The sequence below is a fragment of the Podarcis bocagei genome (assembly GCF_964188305.1).
Source record: "Podarcis bocagei genome assembly, chromosome: 8".
NCBI lineage: Eukaryota > Metazoa > Chordata > Lepidosauria > Squamata > Lacertidae > Podarcis > Podarcis bocagei.
In genome coordinates, this window is record NC_138133.1 from 87,043,222 (window position 1) to 87,059,062 (window position 15,841).

Consider the following 15,841-nt stretch of genomic DNA (forward strand, 5'->3'; position numbering starts at 1 on the left):
GCATGGCTGAGAGGGACCCTGCCTTACCCAAGAAATCTGGACTTTGGTACAATGTAGTCAATGTAGGTTAAACCAGAGAGCCTAGGACTTAGAATCATAGAAGATCATAGAATCATAGAATCATAGAGTTGGAAGAGACCACAAGGGCCATCGAGTCCAACCCCCTGCCAAGCAGGAAACACCATCAGAGCACTCCTGACATATGGTTGTCAAGCCTCTGCTTAAAGACCTCCAAAGAAGGAGACTCCACCACACTCCTTGGCAGCAAATTCCACTGTCAAACAGCTCTTACTGTCAGGAAGTTCTTCCTAATGTTTAGGTGGAATCTTCTTTCTTGTAGTTTGGATCCATTGCTCCGTGTCCGCTTCTCTGGAGCAGCAGAAAACAACCTTTCTCCCTCCTCTATGTGACATCCTTTTATATATTTGAACATGGCTATCATATCACCCCTTAACCTCCTCTTCTCCAGGCTAAACATGCCCAGCTCCCTTAGCCGTTCCTCATAAGGCATCGTTTCCAGGCCTTTGACCATTTTGGTTGCCCTCCTCTGGACACGTTCCAGTTTGTCCGTGTCCTTCTTGAACTGTGGTGCCCAGAACTGGACACAGTACTCCAGGTGAGGTCTGACCAGAGCAGAATACAGTGGCACTATTACTTCCCTTGATCTAGATGCTATACTCCTATTGATGCAGCCCAGAATTGCATTGGCTTTTTTAGCTGCCGCGTCACACTGTTGGCTCATGTCAAGTTTGTGGTCAACCAAGACTCCTAGATCCTTTTCACATGTACTGCTCTCAAGCCAGGTGTCACCCATCTTGTATTTATGCTGGCCACATGACGGCTCCCTCGGCCAGTAAAGCGAGATGAGCGCCACAACCCCAGAGTCGGTCACGACTGGACCTAATGGTCAGGGGTCCCTTTACCTTTTTAGTCAACAACACCATAGTAGGGAATCCTGGAAAATGGACTTTAAAAAAGAAAAGAAAAACACAGCTGCTGAAAACTGACAAGCAATTGGCAATGAAATATAATTAAGCTACCAAGAAGAAAAGAAAAGAAAAGGAGCCAATTAAAGTTAGTTGGGAAATAGCAAGAAGCAATCAGAAAAACATACCATCCATCAGATTCTCTGGAAACTCCCCCCCCCCATGTGTTTTAGGGAAGGTTATTCTACAAATTATGAATTACAGTGCTGGATGAGACTCTTGAGAGTCCCATGGACTGCAAGAAGATCCAACCTATCCATTCTTTAGGAAATCAGCCCTGAGTGCTCACTGGAAGGACAGATCCTGAAGCTGAGGCTCCAATACTTTGGCCACCTCATGAGAAGAGAAGACTCCCTGGAAAAGACCCTGATGTTGGGAAAGATGGAGGGCACAAGGAGAAGGGGACGACAGAGGACAAGATGGTTGGACAGTGTTCTCGAAGCTACCAGTTTGACCAAACTGCAGGAGGCAGTGGAAGACAGAAGTGCCTGGTGTGCTCTGGTCCATGGGGTCACGAAGAGTCGGACACGACTAAACAACTAAACAACAACATTCTACAAACAAAGTCACAGCACAGAAAAGTCTATACCGTAGTTACTGATGAGTGGAGGCATGCAGTACATCCTAGCGCAAGGGCTCCCAATTAGTACTGCAGACTCCCTGTTCTTCAAAAGCCAAGCCGTGGACCCCCTACTTTTGAAAATGTTGATATCTCTGTGGTAGTTTTTGTTATGTGAACGGTGCCACTGTACCCTTCAACATGTCCCAGTGCAAAGTCAGGTCACACAACTTCTCGGCCGTGCTCCTGCAAGAGTCCCGTGCCCATGTGAGAGCATGGCGCCCAAAATGGGATGTCCCAGACAGTGGCCAGTTATGTGCCACGGGCCCCCTTGGTGGGTTACGGGGACCCCCTGTGGTCCACAGACCAATTGGGATCCACTGTGCACAACCAATCCCTGTGGGTTGTGATAAGGCTCTTACCTTGCTCAGATGTAATGCGCTGCAGCAAGCCTTGAGCTCACACGTCCCTCCTCCAGTGTGCCTGCAAGGAAGATTTGAGAAGCTGAAACTTTCATTTTATTTTTCTTAATTAACTGCATCATGCTGTGTTGTCTGAAGCTCAACAAACACCGCTCGGTTCTATGAGTACTGAAAACAAGTCCCCTGCAAACCATAGTTTATGACGCTGGCTTGTTCTCAGTAATCATTGATAAGACTGACTGTAGTTTAGGGTTTGGACAACACAGTAAACTTTGGTTCATCTAAAATGGGAACGCATGCTTTACAGAACCACCTGTTTCCATGGGAGAAAATTCAAAAACTGTAGCTCCAAGCCACAGAGTTCACAATAATCAGTTGTCTCTCATTATCTTCAGTCTTGTGACTTTTCCAAGAAATGAGTTAACCAGTTTGGGCAGCCTCAAGGCAAAATCGCCAGCTAAGTGGTGGGCACCCAAATTATCTGAGTAGTTAAAAATGCCACTAAGTTTTTGTTGTGGCTAAAATCTACCCACAGGTTTGAAAAACACACTCTCTTTTTCTCTCTGGTCATAGCCTGAGTCAACCAATGAAGTATTCAGATTTGCAATTTCATGCTATACCCACAAGGATTTTGTGTCAGATCTTCTTTATATATTACCGGGATGGGCAGTTGTCAAACCAAATAGAATTGTAGAGTTGGAAGGGACTCTGAGGGTCATCTAGTCCAACCCCAGGAGTACAGGAATCTCAGCTAATGCACCCATGGCAGATGACCATCCAACCTCTGCTTAAAAACACCTCCAGTGAAGGGAAGTCCGCCAGCTTCCAATAGAGTCCACAAGATTCAACCATCAAGGCAATGTTCTTCGGTCCTTGGTGATCCTACCAAATAATATTTTATTTTTTTAAAAGCATTTCTAAACTGCTTAATGTTTCAAATCTCTGAAGTGGTATGCAAAATACAAACATAAAAACAGTATAATAAAATTTGAGGGTTGAAAGTTCTGCTGAGAGTAGACCCATTGAAATTAACTATGTTTTTATATATGCTGGAAGCCGCCTAGTGTGGCTGGGGCACAAATAATAGATTATTACTACTACTAATACTACTATGAGTGTAAGTCATGCCTATTAACTTCAGTTGGTCTACTCTTAGTAGGTCTGGTATTGGATACAACCCAGAGATGATAATAAGAATCTACTAATAAAAAGAGTCAAATTTTACTGGTCAGGAAAAACCTGGTTAATCTTTACAAGACGTCCAGAGCAATTGTATTTATTTAAAAGCATCTTAATCCAGGTAGAGTTGAGAAGTTAGCCTGTTTTATTCACAGAGAGATGAAAGAAACATTTTAATGTCAATTTTCAGCGAACAGGTAAACAAAGTCACACATCTTAAAAGACTTGTTCCTGAAACCCCTGGTAGCAGCACATCTGGAAATCTCACAAAACTGGAAGAGGTTGGAGAATCTATTTGTAGCCGATACTCTAGAATGTGGCAGTTCACGTTGAATGAAAAGCAAAGCGATTCAGAAAAGAAAGGGGTGAGACAGACAAAAATAGATTTACTGAGGTATGGTCCCCTTGCCACCAGTTTGCCAGCTTCAGACACAGATGGCAGAACCCCATCATCTCAAATCTTATTCTGGCGTGCTGTGTCAGTAGCAGGAGTACATGGAATGCATTTTCGGATAATGTGCTCCCTATAATATTTGTGACACTGTAGTGTTGTTAAATACGTGTTTATTGGTTGGAAAACTTAATAAAAAAATACCATTTAGGTATTTTGTGATAAACATTTCCTTGGAAGTTCCTTTGTGTGGCCTGAAAGGTGGATTTGAAATGCTTTACTTAATAAATAAAGACCGGAGATTCACGAGAGCTGATTATTTCCCATAGTTCTTACCAATAAAGTAAGGATGCAAGTCCACTCCACATACCCCTAGCAGGAAGAAAAGGGAAAATTCCACTACTCCCTAAAGTAAATAGTTTGCCAGGACACATTCTCTTGATCACAGGGGTTAATAAGTAATGAATCGAGTGTCTGGTGCTTTGGTGGCTATTGTCTGGCAAAACCCAGAGGACTTGTGTCAAGGTGTGCTTTTGAGGCACCGTAAGAAAGGATACACAAAGCCAATGTCTTGTTCTAACTCGGAAACAGCTGTGTGCCAGGCTTGGGAATAGGGCACCAATGCAAGCTCCCAAGTCCTGCTCTTCCATATTTTCAAGATCCACAGTACAGATCAACATTTGTGATGGCTGCTTTTTTCATATCTAATAAACAGCCAGAGACATAAGTACTCCGGGCAGCGGGGAAGACATCGAATGGTCTATATCAGGTTGTGCATCTGGAACATAGGAAGTTTCCTTATAGTAGGTGAGACTATTGGCTCACCTCGCTCGATAATGTTTGCATTGACCTGTAGTGTTAACCTTGAAAATGCAAGAAGTGAGATGGCCATCTCTACAGCTAGAAAGCAGCAAGGAATGGCCAGAGAGATTTTGAGCCGTGCCTTGTGAGTGTTTGCCCTAGGTTTCCAAGTTTCCTAAAACTGGTCCAGGAACACAAAGGTTTAAAGAGGTGAAGAGCTAACTATGGCATGTTTATTATTAGCAAAAGCATGGAGGGGGGAAACACACACACTTGCCATCTGGGAGATTCTGGAGAAAGGAAATGTGGAATATTAACTTAATGAGGAAGATTACTAGCTTATAAGCCTTTATGGAGAGGAAGGAGGAAATAGCTTTTTTAACATACCATTTCCAACAATCATTACATAACTTCTTAGCTTATACAATATTTTAGACTTCCGTCAACAACTTCTGAAGATTTTCCATTCTTCAGCACTTGTTCTGCATTTCTTAATTTCTCTATTACTTTTAATTATCACTAACGAATAGTTCTCTTCATAGTTTTTCTTGCAATATTTCAAATAGTCCTCCTTACAGAACTTCTTGCAGTCCTACTAGCGTAATCTGTTTATTACAACTGCTTTTCAAATAATTCAAATATTTACTCCAGTCTTCTAAGAATCTCTGATCCCGCAGATTTCGAATCCTTCCTGTTAATTTATCTAATGAACTAATTCTGCATGTTAGCCTTGTTTAATATGCTTTGGCTTCAACTTTTTGAAAATACAAAAAAGCACTTGAACCCTTTGCAGCTGAATTTGCTAGCCAACTCCAGTGAAATGCATTGGGTGGCTATAGAAGAGGATTAGACAAATTCATGGAGGGCAAAGTGTTTGATGGTTCCTGGTTGTGATGACTGTGATGGCTGTGTAACCTTCCTCCACTGCTGGAGGCAGAAATACCTCTGAATTCCATTCCAGTGGTTGGGATTTGCAAGTGGGCAGAGATCTGTTGCTCCCAGGACCTCCTTGCAGTCTTCCCAGAGGCACCCATAGGTCACTGTGAGAACAGGATGGTGGACTGGGTAGGCCTTTGCCTGGTCCAGTAGACTGTCTTCTTATGCTCTTATGCCCTGTGCTTGGTAGAATGATGTGGAAGTCTCGTCCACCATGTTTCATCACATGCAGTCACAAAATGTTGAAAACGTGACCCTTAAAAACCCATGAAGCTGCCTTATATCAAGTCAGAACCACCGTCCTTGTTAGGATATAGTTCCGTTCCACCGTAAAAGGGTACAGGCATGATGTTTGTGTGTCGCATGCCTGTTTACTTCCAGCACTTGCTGGGAACTTCCGTTTGTATCTAGCTTTTGTGTTACTGCTGTTTTGCTGGACACAAAGGGAAGCAGACATGTTTTCCTTTGTTCCTGAACTATGCTGAATAAAGTGCTGTACATTATGCTGTAAGGTAAAGGGACCCCTGACCATTAGGTTCAGTCGTGACCGACTCTGGGGTTGCGGCGCTCATCTTGCTTTATTGGCCGAGGGAGCTGGCGTACAGCTTCCGGGTCAGGTGGCCAGCATGACTAAGCCGCTTCTGGCGAACCAGAGCAGCGCACGGAAACGCCGTTTACCTTCCTGCTGGAGTGGTACCTATTTATCTACTTGCACTTTGATGTGCTTTCGAACTGCTAGGTTGGCAGGAGCAGGACTGAGCAACGGGAGCTCACCCGGTTGCGGGGATTCGAACCGCTGACCTTCTGATCGGCAAGTTCTAGGCTCTGTAGTTTAACCTACATTGACTACATTGTACCAAATTCCAGATTTCTTGGGTAAGGCAGGGTCCCTCTCACCCATGCCTACCTCATGGGGCTGTTGGCATTACTTTGTGTATGCAGATCAGAGTTATGTAGGAGAAGAGTTTTTTGCCCATACGGAGAATGAGCAAATAAGCCTCTGCCATATGAAGGCATCTGCTAGAATGCCGACTCTGGGGTTGCGGCGCTCATCTTGCTTTATTGGCCGAGGGAGCCGGCGTACAGCTTCCGGGTCATGTGGCCAGCATGACTAAGCCGCTTCTGGCGAACCAGAGCAGTGCAGAGAAACACCGTTTACCTTCCCACTGGAGTGGTACCTATTTATCTACTTGCACTACTGCTAGGTTGGCAGGAGCAGGGACCAAGCAACGGGAGCTCACCCCATTGCGGGGATTCGAACCGCCAACCTTCTGATCGGCAAGTCCTAGGCTCTGTGGTTTAACCCACAGCGCCACCCACGTTCCTACATTATGCTGTACATTATGCTTAAACATCTCTCTGTCCGCGTCTTCTGCTGTGAGAAGATTTACACACACTGCTGACAGAGTGTGCACGGGTCTCTAAACGTATCTGAGGCTCGTGTCGTTGTTTGATGCTGTTCCAAGGGAGACCGGCTGCCGGCTGCCGGCTGCCGGCAGGTGGCTGCTGGAGTCAGCTGGGGGCCTGCCTGATACCCCCGTCTTCCTGACAGCATCCCAACAGTCCTTCTAGCTCAGGATTGCCCTTGAAGCAGATCTCCAGTGTTTTAGCCAGCCCCCACCCCTAAGACGTCAAGAATCTGGGCTCTTCATGTACTTGACCTCTGAGCTTTGATCCCGCCATAAAACCTAAACATCTCCATTTTGTTTTATTTCTGGCCCAGAAGCATCATGAGGCCCCAAACATTTGGGGGCAACTCCTTGACAGGGGAACTTTTTAAACACAAGGGTTCCTGTGATCTTGACCCTTGTGACTGAAGGATCGAGGTGTTATTCTGTGCCCTCTCCAATAAGCAAACCGGCACAGAGTTTCTTACATGCCGTCAGAACAAAAGTGACAATGATTAACCCATCAGTTAAGCATGACTGTAGCTAAACTGGGGTGTATATGTATGGTTTGTTTTATCTGATTGGAAGCCAAAGTGTGGCTTTCGGCTGGGTTAATCTACAATGAGAACAGGCCATCCAGCAATTTATGCTCAAGCTAGCTAGACTGGGGGAAATAAGTATCACAAGTTGGGCTGGTTTGAAGGCACACGGAGACTCCAACATTACTGAAGCTCAGCAGGTTTGGGGTGGGCCAATGGCTGTAGAGGAAGCCACCAGAAGGTTATGTACACGACCTTGATTTTGACTAGGCATCCAGCCTACCCCCTTCCCCCAACTCATGCCAATACGGAGCTAAATGGCTCAGTGGTCTGAGCTGGTGCAAGGCACCCTCTGTGTAAAAGCATGTTGGGAAGGGCAAGGTTTTGAAAGACCCCTGGACTTACTTTCAAGCTATTATTTTTGTCTCTCAGAAAAAGCAACCGAGTTCATCGCCAGACTGCGAATGCTTCCCACAGACTGCGAATGCTTCCTACATCTGCCAGTACATTCCTGACATTGGGACAAGCTTTGGTGGTAAGGGGGTGGAGGAGGATAGGAAGAAAGGAGATGGTGGAAAGGAAAAGAAGTATTTGTTCCCAGAAGGTGGGACAGGGGAGATGTAATCTCAGAACGACAATGTTCTGTAGGAAGGGGGGACAGGCGCTGAACCAAGGCCTGGGTCTAGACACATCAAAAAAAGCTTTTCAGAAAAAAATGTGTTGTAAACCTCAAAGTGGGAAATCACGATGGCAAAAGACAGGACTCCACAGCGCCATCTAGTGTCACAGCGCTATAACGTATACAGTGGAACCTCAGGTTACGTTACCCTTCGGGTTGTGAAAGCGGCAAACCCAGAAGTGTTTCGCCGCTTGCGCATGCGCGGAAGCATTCTACCGCCACTCGCGCATGCGCAGAAGCGGTCTCCGGTTGTGAAAACTTTGGGATATGGCCGGACCTCTGGAAGGGATCCCGTCTGCAACTGGAAGTACCACTGTATATAAAACACTTTTCTTTAATAATGTAGCTGAGTCCCAATTTAAGTCCTTCAGATGTCCTTAATTTATTGAGCAAGGATGATGGCTTGTGCTTGCTAACACACACTAACTCTCCCTACCCTACCCTACCCTACCCTACCCTATCATTTCACAACTGCGTCAATGGCTTTGTTGGTTGAGGTTGTGCATTTGAAAGCATCCTAAGACAAAACCCACACCTCATTAAACAAGCGCGGATCTCTCTTCAGTGTCCCTTATCGTTGTAAGCTGGTATTGCGCAGTACCGGCCACCTCCCTTTCTATTGTTGTTCTTCAGATTACTGTAATGCTTAATGTGTTTATTTCTCTGAGACTCTGCATTGCAAAGGACAATGCCAGGAATGCAGAACTGTCAGCTTTTGTGCTTGGTCGATATTAGAACACACTTCTGTCTTTGCATATATTCAATCCTTAAAAAAAGTATTGGCATAAGGTCCGAAAGATACAATAGGAGGAAATTTGCATCCATCTCAAGGAGTCAGTGTTGGCAGGTGAGAATGACTCCACAGCTATTATTCCTGGCCTGTTCTCAACTTTCTGAGATGGCAGTGTTGCGGGAGTGATAACCCCTTGTTGCTGGCCCAAGCTGGCTGATTTCTCCCAATAGATCACAAGCAGTGATGTTGGGAAGAGCCCAACTCAGGAGGCAGAGAGGCAGCTGGCCGAGCCCAGGCACTATCATAAAGACTCAGCCTTTAATAGGGTCGGCGTACGTCTGGAATTTCCCAGGCATACCCGGAATATTGTAGTCGGAAGCAGTGTCCGAGTGGAAATTGGGAAAATGGCAGAATCCGGACATATGGCAACCCATGTCTTTTGGCGGCGATTTGGCCCAAAAAACTCAACGACTTTTGCCAAAACTAAAAAAACAGCATCATTATCACTTATTGAAATATGGCAACCCTACTTTAGAGGGAGACGCCTGCTTCTTGGGAGAAAAGCAATGACAAACCTAGACAGCATCTTAAAAAGTAGAGACATCACCTTGCCAACAAAGGTCCGTATAGTCAAAACTATGGTTTTCCCAGTAGAGATGTATGGAAGTGAGAGCTGGACCATAAAGAAGGCTGATCACTGAAGAATGGATGCTTTTGAATTATGATGATGGAGGAGACTCTTGAGAGTCCCATGGACTGCAAGAAGATCAAACCTATCCATTCTTAAGGAAATCAGCCCTGAGTGCTCACTGTAAGGACAGATCCTGAAGCTGAAGCTCCAATACTTTGGCCACCTCGTGAGAAGAGACGACTCCCTGGAAAAGACCCTGATGTGGGGAAAGATGGAAGGCACAAGGAGAAGGGGACGATGGAGGACGAGATGGTTGGACAGTGTTCTCGAAGCTATAAACATGAGTCTGACCAAACTGCGGGAGGCAGTGGAAGACAGGAGTGCCTGGCGTGCTCTGGTCCATGGGGTCACGAAGAGTTGGACACGACTAAACGACTAAACAACAACACTTTAGAGGGACAACCTGAAGAATCGACAGATAAGAAGATGGGACAGGATTGCAACAGAGTGTGTGTGACAAGAGCTATGCCTACAGGACAAGATATACATTGGCCGGAGTCCAACAGAGGATCAAACCTACAGGCTTTCTATGGATTTCAGCCGTAGGCCTGTGCACCCAGATGCACGCTGCTTTATAGCTAGTAAAGAACCTGCTAATGTGATGATGGAAACTAGAGGTGGAAGGGTTCAAAACAATTCTGATGTAGAGAGGTGGGTGAGTTCAAGGCATTTTTTTTAAGTTGAAGCTTCATTACAGTGCATGGTTTCTTTAACATTTCAAGACAAATAAAAGAGTACTTATCCAACCAGCACATAGTTAACCTGTGGAACTCACTCTCCCATGAGGCAGGCATGGCCACTAACCTGGATGGCTCTAAAAGAGGATTCGGTATATGTACCATACATGTAAAGCAAATTGCTTCCCGCAAGGAATCCTGGGAACTTAGCCCTTACAATTCTCAGCACCCTCAACAAGCTACAAATCCCAAGATTCTTGATGAGTGTGTGTGTGCTTGAAATGGGCTTTATCTGTATATAGCCATTGCTGGACTCCAGCTCCCATCAGTCCCAGCCAACATGGCCACTGGAAAGGGATGATGGGACTTGGAGTCCAGCAACTACATTGGCAATACAGTGGTACCTCTGGTTGCAAACGGGATCCGATCCGGAGGCCTGTTTGCAACATGAAAAGAGCGCAACCTGAAGTGCCGTATCTGCGCAGGTGCGCAGCGCGATTTGTGCGCATGTGCGAAGCGTGATTTAGTCCTTCTGTACATGTGCGAGGAAGTAACCCATTCTGGTACTTCCAGGTCGCCGTGGGACGTAACCTGAAAGAACGTAACATGAAGCAAACGTAACATGAGGTATGACTGTATGGGATATCGGTCTTCAACTGGAGGCCATGACAGGGTCGTACCTCAGCTTAAGAGCCGAAGCTATTGTGGTGCTATTTCTAAGTGAGAAAGTAGGAGCAAAGGGGGCATTTACAAGGTGGATATTTACTGGATAAAATAAAATAAAAATAACAGTGGATCCTATTTTGCAGGTGGATTTGAAAAACGCTGTCACCAACTGCTCTAAGAAGAGAATATGAGTTTCAAGTGGGGCCTGTGGTAATTAGATTACAAATTGTCTGGCCTCTACTGGAGGGATTGAGTTACACAAAGTCAGAAAAACAAGGCAATGGGGGGGGGGAGAGAAAAAGAGCTAGCAAAGTGCAGCAGAAGCATTTCACAAATACTGCTGTCGTACGTCTAGATTAAAGGGACGCGGGTGGCGCTGTGGGTTAAACCACAAGGCCTGGGCCAATAAGAAGGGTGGCAGTTCGAATCCCCGCGACTGGGTGAGCTCCTGTTGCTCGGTCCCTTCTCCTGCCAACCTAGCAATTCGAAAGCACGTCAAAGTGCAAGTAGATAAATAGGTACCGCTCTGGTGGGAAGGTAAACGGCGTTTCCGTGCGCTGCTCTGGTTAGCCAGAAGCAGCTTAGTCATGCTGGCCACATGACCCGGAAGCTGTACGCTGGCTCCCTCGGCCAATAAAGCGAGATGAGCGCCGCAACCCCAGAGTCGGCCACGACTGGACCTAACGGTCAGGGGTCCCTTTACCTTTACGTCTAGATTTTCCTGGGCATTACCAGGATTTCAAAGGCAAGAAGAATTGGTGCCCGGGGGGAAGACAGCGCTTTGTCCTGGATCATAAGCAAGTCAATTTGGCATTTGTTTTTTTTAAAAAAAGCTCAACAGTTTTGGGTGTTTCCTAAAAGAAGCACAGCAACTTTCAGGGTGTCCTGGTTTTTTTACTCTTTGAAATATGGCAGCCCTATTCACAAAGGAGTTGCAAAGAAGCGAATTTTTAAGCAGGCGAGATAATTTGGGCTCCTGAACAGATTCACAGGGACCCTCCGGGCAGGCTGTTGTTTTTTGTTTTTAAAAAATAATCCTGCTGGTGTATTGATGCAATAACAGTGCATTTCCACCTGGAAGACCACTCTCGTGCCACAGCACAACAAAACAGAAGCAAAATATACAGTGGTACCTCAGGTTACATACGCTTCAGGTTACAGATGCTTCAGGTTACAGCCTCCGCTAAGCCAGAAATAGTACCTCGGGTTAAGAACTTTGCTTCAGGATGAGAACAGAAATCATGCTCTGGCGGCGCGGCAGCAGCGGGATGCCCCATTAGCTAAAGTGGTACTTCAGGTTAAGAACAGTTTCAGGTTAAGAATGGACCTCCGGAACGAATTAAGTACTTAAACCGATGTACCACTGTATTGGCATTATTTACAGCTCTCCTAATCCCCTATAAGGTGGAATTTAAAGTGGTAAAGCTGTATTTTTATTTTTATTTTGTGCAGGAAGCACCTCCCCATTGTCATATACTATCCAGCACGTTTCTGCACTTACGCTTGAATGCAATAAAAATTCCTTCTTATGATTGCTGTTGGCCAAAGGGTCAGATAAGTTGCAATCCATCACCCGTTAAGTTGGGAACTCCCTTGTCTTTTGAATAGAAAGTGAAGCGAAAAGGAAACTCGCCGTTTCCTATATCATCCTTCTGGGGATCCTGCACATGTCGGCAAAAGCCACTTAAGACAACATTTTCGTTGGAAGGCGGAAGGAAACGAAGCTGTGAACAAGCAAACAACCTTCCCTCTCTGGAGCTCAGCGAGGTAGATATCTCCAAATCTTGATGGAACAGAGGCTGCTGTTTGTTCAAAGCCACTTTCGCTCATCAAATTCCCTTCAAATGTTTTGGACTACAACTCCCATCAGCCTTGCCAAGCACTAGGTTGGCAAGAGATGCTTTAAAACATGGGTAAGCAAACTAAGGCCCGGGGGCCGGATCTGGCCCAATTGCCTCCTAAATCCGGCCCGTGGACGGTCCGGGAATCAGCGTGTTTTTACATGGGTACAGTGGTACTTCAGGTTACATATGCTTCAGGTTACAGACTCCACTAACCCAGAAATAGTACCTCGGATTATGAACTTTGCTTCCGGATGAGAACAGAAATCGTGCTCCGGTGGCGCAGCGGCAGCAGGAGGCCCCATTAGCTAAAGCGGTGCTTCAGGGTAAGAACAGTTTCAGGTTAAGAACGGACCTCCAGAACGAATTAAGTACTTAACCCAAGGTCCCATTGTAGAATGTGTGCTTTTATTTAAAACGCATCTCTGGGTTATTTGTAGGGCATAGGAATTCGTTCATATCCCCCCCCCCAAAAAAATAGTCCAGCCCCCCACAGGTCTGAGGGACAGTGGACCGGCCTCCTGCTGAAAATGCTTTAAAAGAATGTAAATCCTGTTTCTAACCTGCTAAAATATATTCCTGCTCCAGAGTTATTTGGGGACCTTCACACTGTATTTTGCGGGGGGCGGGGGAGAGATGAGCTCATACCAGAACTTTAGGTTTCTGCAGTTAAGTGGATTTATAGTGCATTGTCACTCTTACACAACAAATTCACTTTAAAAAGGGAAAAAAGCCATGACTTTTTGCAGTTTGGAAAGTGACAGTGGAATGTTTTGAAAAATGCGGGACAAATGGATGGTTGGGGGGAAGACATGTAAACACTTTGCAAGAAATTCAGGTTTGAAACAGTGTTGTCAGATAGCTATCCTGTCCACAAATCAGAAAGAATGATAACGACCAGGTATAGTCTAACCACAGCATAAGCTCTGTGCAAGCAAATCAGGACAAATGCGCAATAAACAGGTCACCCGGAGAAGCCAGTCGTCGTAGCCCACCTTGGTAAAACTAATACTCTTGCCACAAACCACACGCTTGTGGGAATTTTACTATCCTCCATGCTCTGACTGCAGAGTATACACGACTAAAGAACAGTGATGTCAAGCACTGGAAGGCAAAAATTGTGGATGGGGGAATCTGCCAATTTTTTTTGTATGTTTCTCTCGGTTTCTCATTTTTTCCATTCTTAAATTCAGTTCGCCTCATTGCAATTTGAAGAAGTCCACATGGAAATTTATATGCATTTATCCTATGGTTTTCCCAGTAGTGATGTATGGAAGTGAGAGCTGGACCATAAAGAAGGCTGATTGCCGAAGAATTGATGCTTTTGAATTATGGTGCTGGAGGAGACTCTTGTGAGTCCCATGGACTGCAAGAAGATCAAACGTATCCATTCTGAAGGAAATCAGCCCTGAGTGCTCACTGGAAGGACAGATCCTGAAGCTGAGGCTCCAATACTTTGGCCACCTCATGAGAAGAGAAGACTCCCTGGAAAAGACCCTGATGTTGGGAAAGATGGAGGGCACAAGGAGAAGGGGACGACAGGGGACGAGATGGTTGGACAGTGTTCTTGAAGGTACCAGCATGAGTTTGACCAAACTGCGGGAGGGAGTGGAAGACAGGAGTGCCTGGTGTGCTCTGGCCCATGGGGTCATGAAGAGTCAGTCACGACTAAACGACTAAACAACATCCGCAAAGAAACATACATAGCATACAACTTCGCTTAGTATAAGCACCCCTCACCCCAGGGGCATATGAAGGGGGGGGCAGAGTTGGCAGGCCGCCCCCTGGGCACCACTCGGGGGGTGACTAGATGGCCTGCTGCCCCCCAGCAGTAGAGTGGCCGATGGCGCGCGCTCAGTATGAGCGCCACTTGCACGGTGACTGTATGGGATGCTGTGCATGTGAAGTCTGTACGGATGTTGCGCATGCGCCACCGGGCGGTTTGCCCCACCCCTCGATGTCCCGCCCCGGGTGCTGGAGAGGGTTTCTCCGCCACTGCCTCCCCCTTATAGAATCCATTTTTGTACATTATTCCCCTCGACATGCAAATATTTGCATGCATTCTTTGGTCAGAGAAAATCAGAGATGGTGCGAATTTCAAGTGAAGCTGGGACACTTATGTTCAAAGGCAAGCTGAATGCGTTTCTCTGCCACCCCTGGCAAAAGCCATGCTTCGTACGAGCCAGTTTTCTCATTTTGCTAAAAAGCAATCAATTTTGGAAGCCTCGTTACACGGCTTCTTTGCAGAACCATCTCGAGAGGCTCCCAGGAGATGAGTGACAGGCCCATGGCTCCAGCAATGAGCCACAGTGGCATGAAAGGCCATAAACTATTCAGCAGGCCCTCTCTGGAAGCGTCTTGCTTTTTCCATCCCATCGGAGCAGTCCTCGTGGGAAGGGACTAGCTGCTGAAGGGGAGTTAGAGAAGCTATTTTAAGGCCCAGAAAAGGGAGAGGGAGAAGGGGGAAAGGCTTTGCAAAAGCTATTATTCATCTGTCGGAAGGCCCCATGTTCGTGACCACAGTGAAATATCATGCAATAATTACATTCAAGGTTAGTGGTTTGGCAGCGGGCGATGCCGTTCTGGCTTTGTACAGAGGACAGCGAAGGTGTCTTCTATTGGATCAACTTCTGCACGCTGTAGAGTGGCTGAAGGCATGCGCACAGTTAATATGGGCGCAGCTCGCGTGGCGTCCAAACGGGCTGCTGCTCTTGTTCACCATCCGTACGGGCGTATGTATGGACTGCCACATGCACCGTCCATGCGAGTGTCCCTACGGGCTGCCGCGCGTACGCAGTCAGTATGGGATGCCGCGCATGCCCAGTCCGTACGGACGTCTGCGTGCGCCACTGGGCGATTCGCGCTGCCCCTTGGCATCCCGCCCCAAGTGCCAGAGAGGGTTACATCAGTGGTCCACCACTGTCTGCACATTCATTTAGGCTTTAGAGTTACAGTGGCACCTCAGGTTAAGTACCATATTTTTCGCTCTATAAGACGCACCAGACCACAAGACGCACCTAGTTTTTGGAGGAGGAAAACAAGAAAAAAAATATTCTGAATCTCAGAAGGCAGAACAGCAGGAGGGATCGCTGCACAGTGAAAGCAGCAATCCCTCTTGCTGTTCTGGCTTCTGGGATAGCTGCGCAGCCTGCAATCGCTCCATAAGATGCACACACATTTCCCCTTACTTTTAAGGGGGGGGGGAGTGAGTCTTATAGAGCAAAAAATATGGTACTTAATTCGTTCCAGAGGTCTGGTTCTTAACCTGAAACTGTTCTTTACCTGAAGCACCACTTTAGCTAATGGGGCCTCCCACTGCTGCCATGCCGCCAGAGCACAATTTCTGTTCTCAT

General features: G+C 46.3%; 1 protein-coding gene across 5 annotated transcripts in view; it reads right to left on the reverse strand.

Annotated features, from left to right (window-relative positions):
• Positions 1-15,841, reverse strand: part of SLC45A4 (solute carrier family 45 member 4) — a 133,452-nt gene that overhangs the window by 87,913 nt on the left and 29,698 nt on the right. For 4 of the 5 annotated variants that reach the window (XM_081204571.1, XM_081204574.1, XM_081204580.1 and 1 more), the window contains exon 2: positions 1,968-2,028. The gene's annotated coding sequence lies outside the window, so the exon portion shown is untranslated. Of the gene's footprint in view, positions 1-1,967; positions 2,029-12,148; positions 12,372-15,841 lie in introns of all 5 variants that reach the window. The other variant, XM_081204573.1, reaches the window with a different exon arrangement.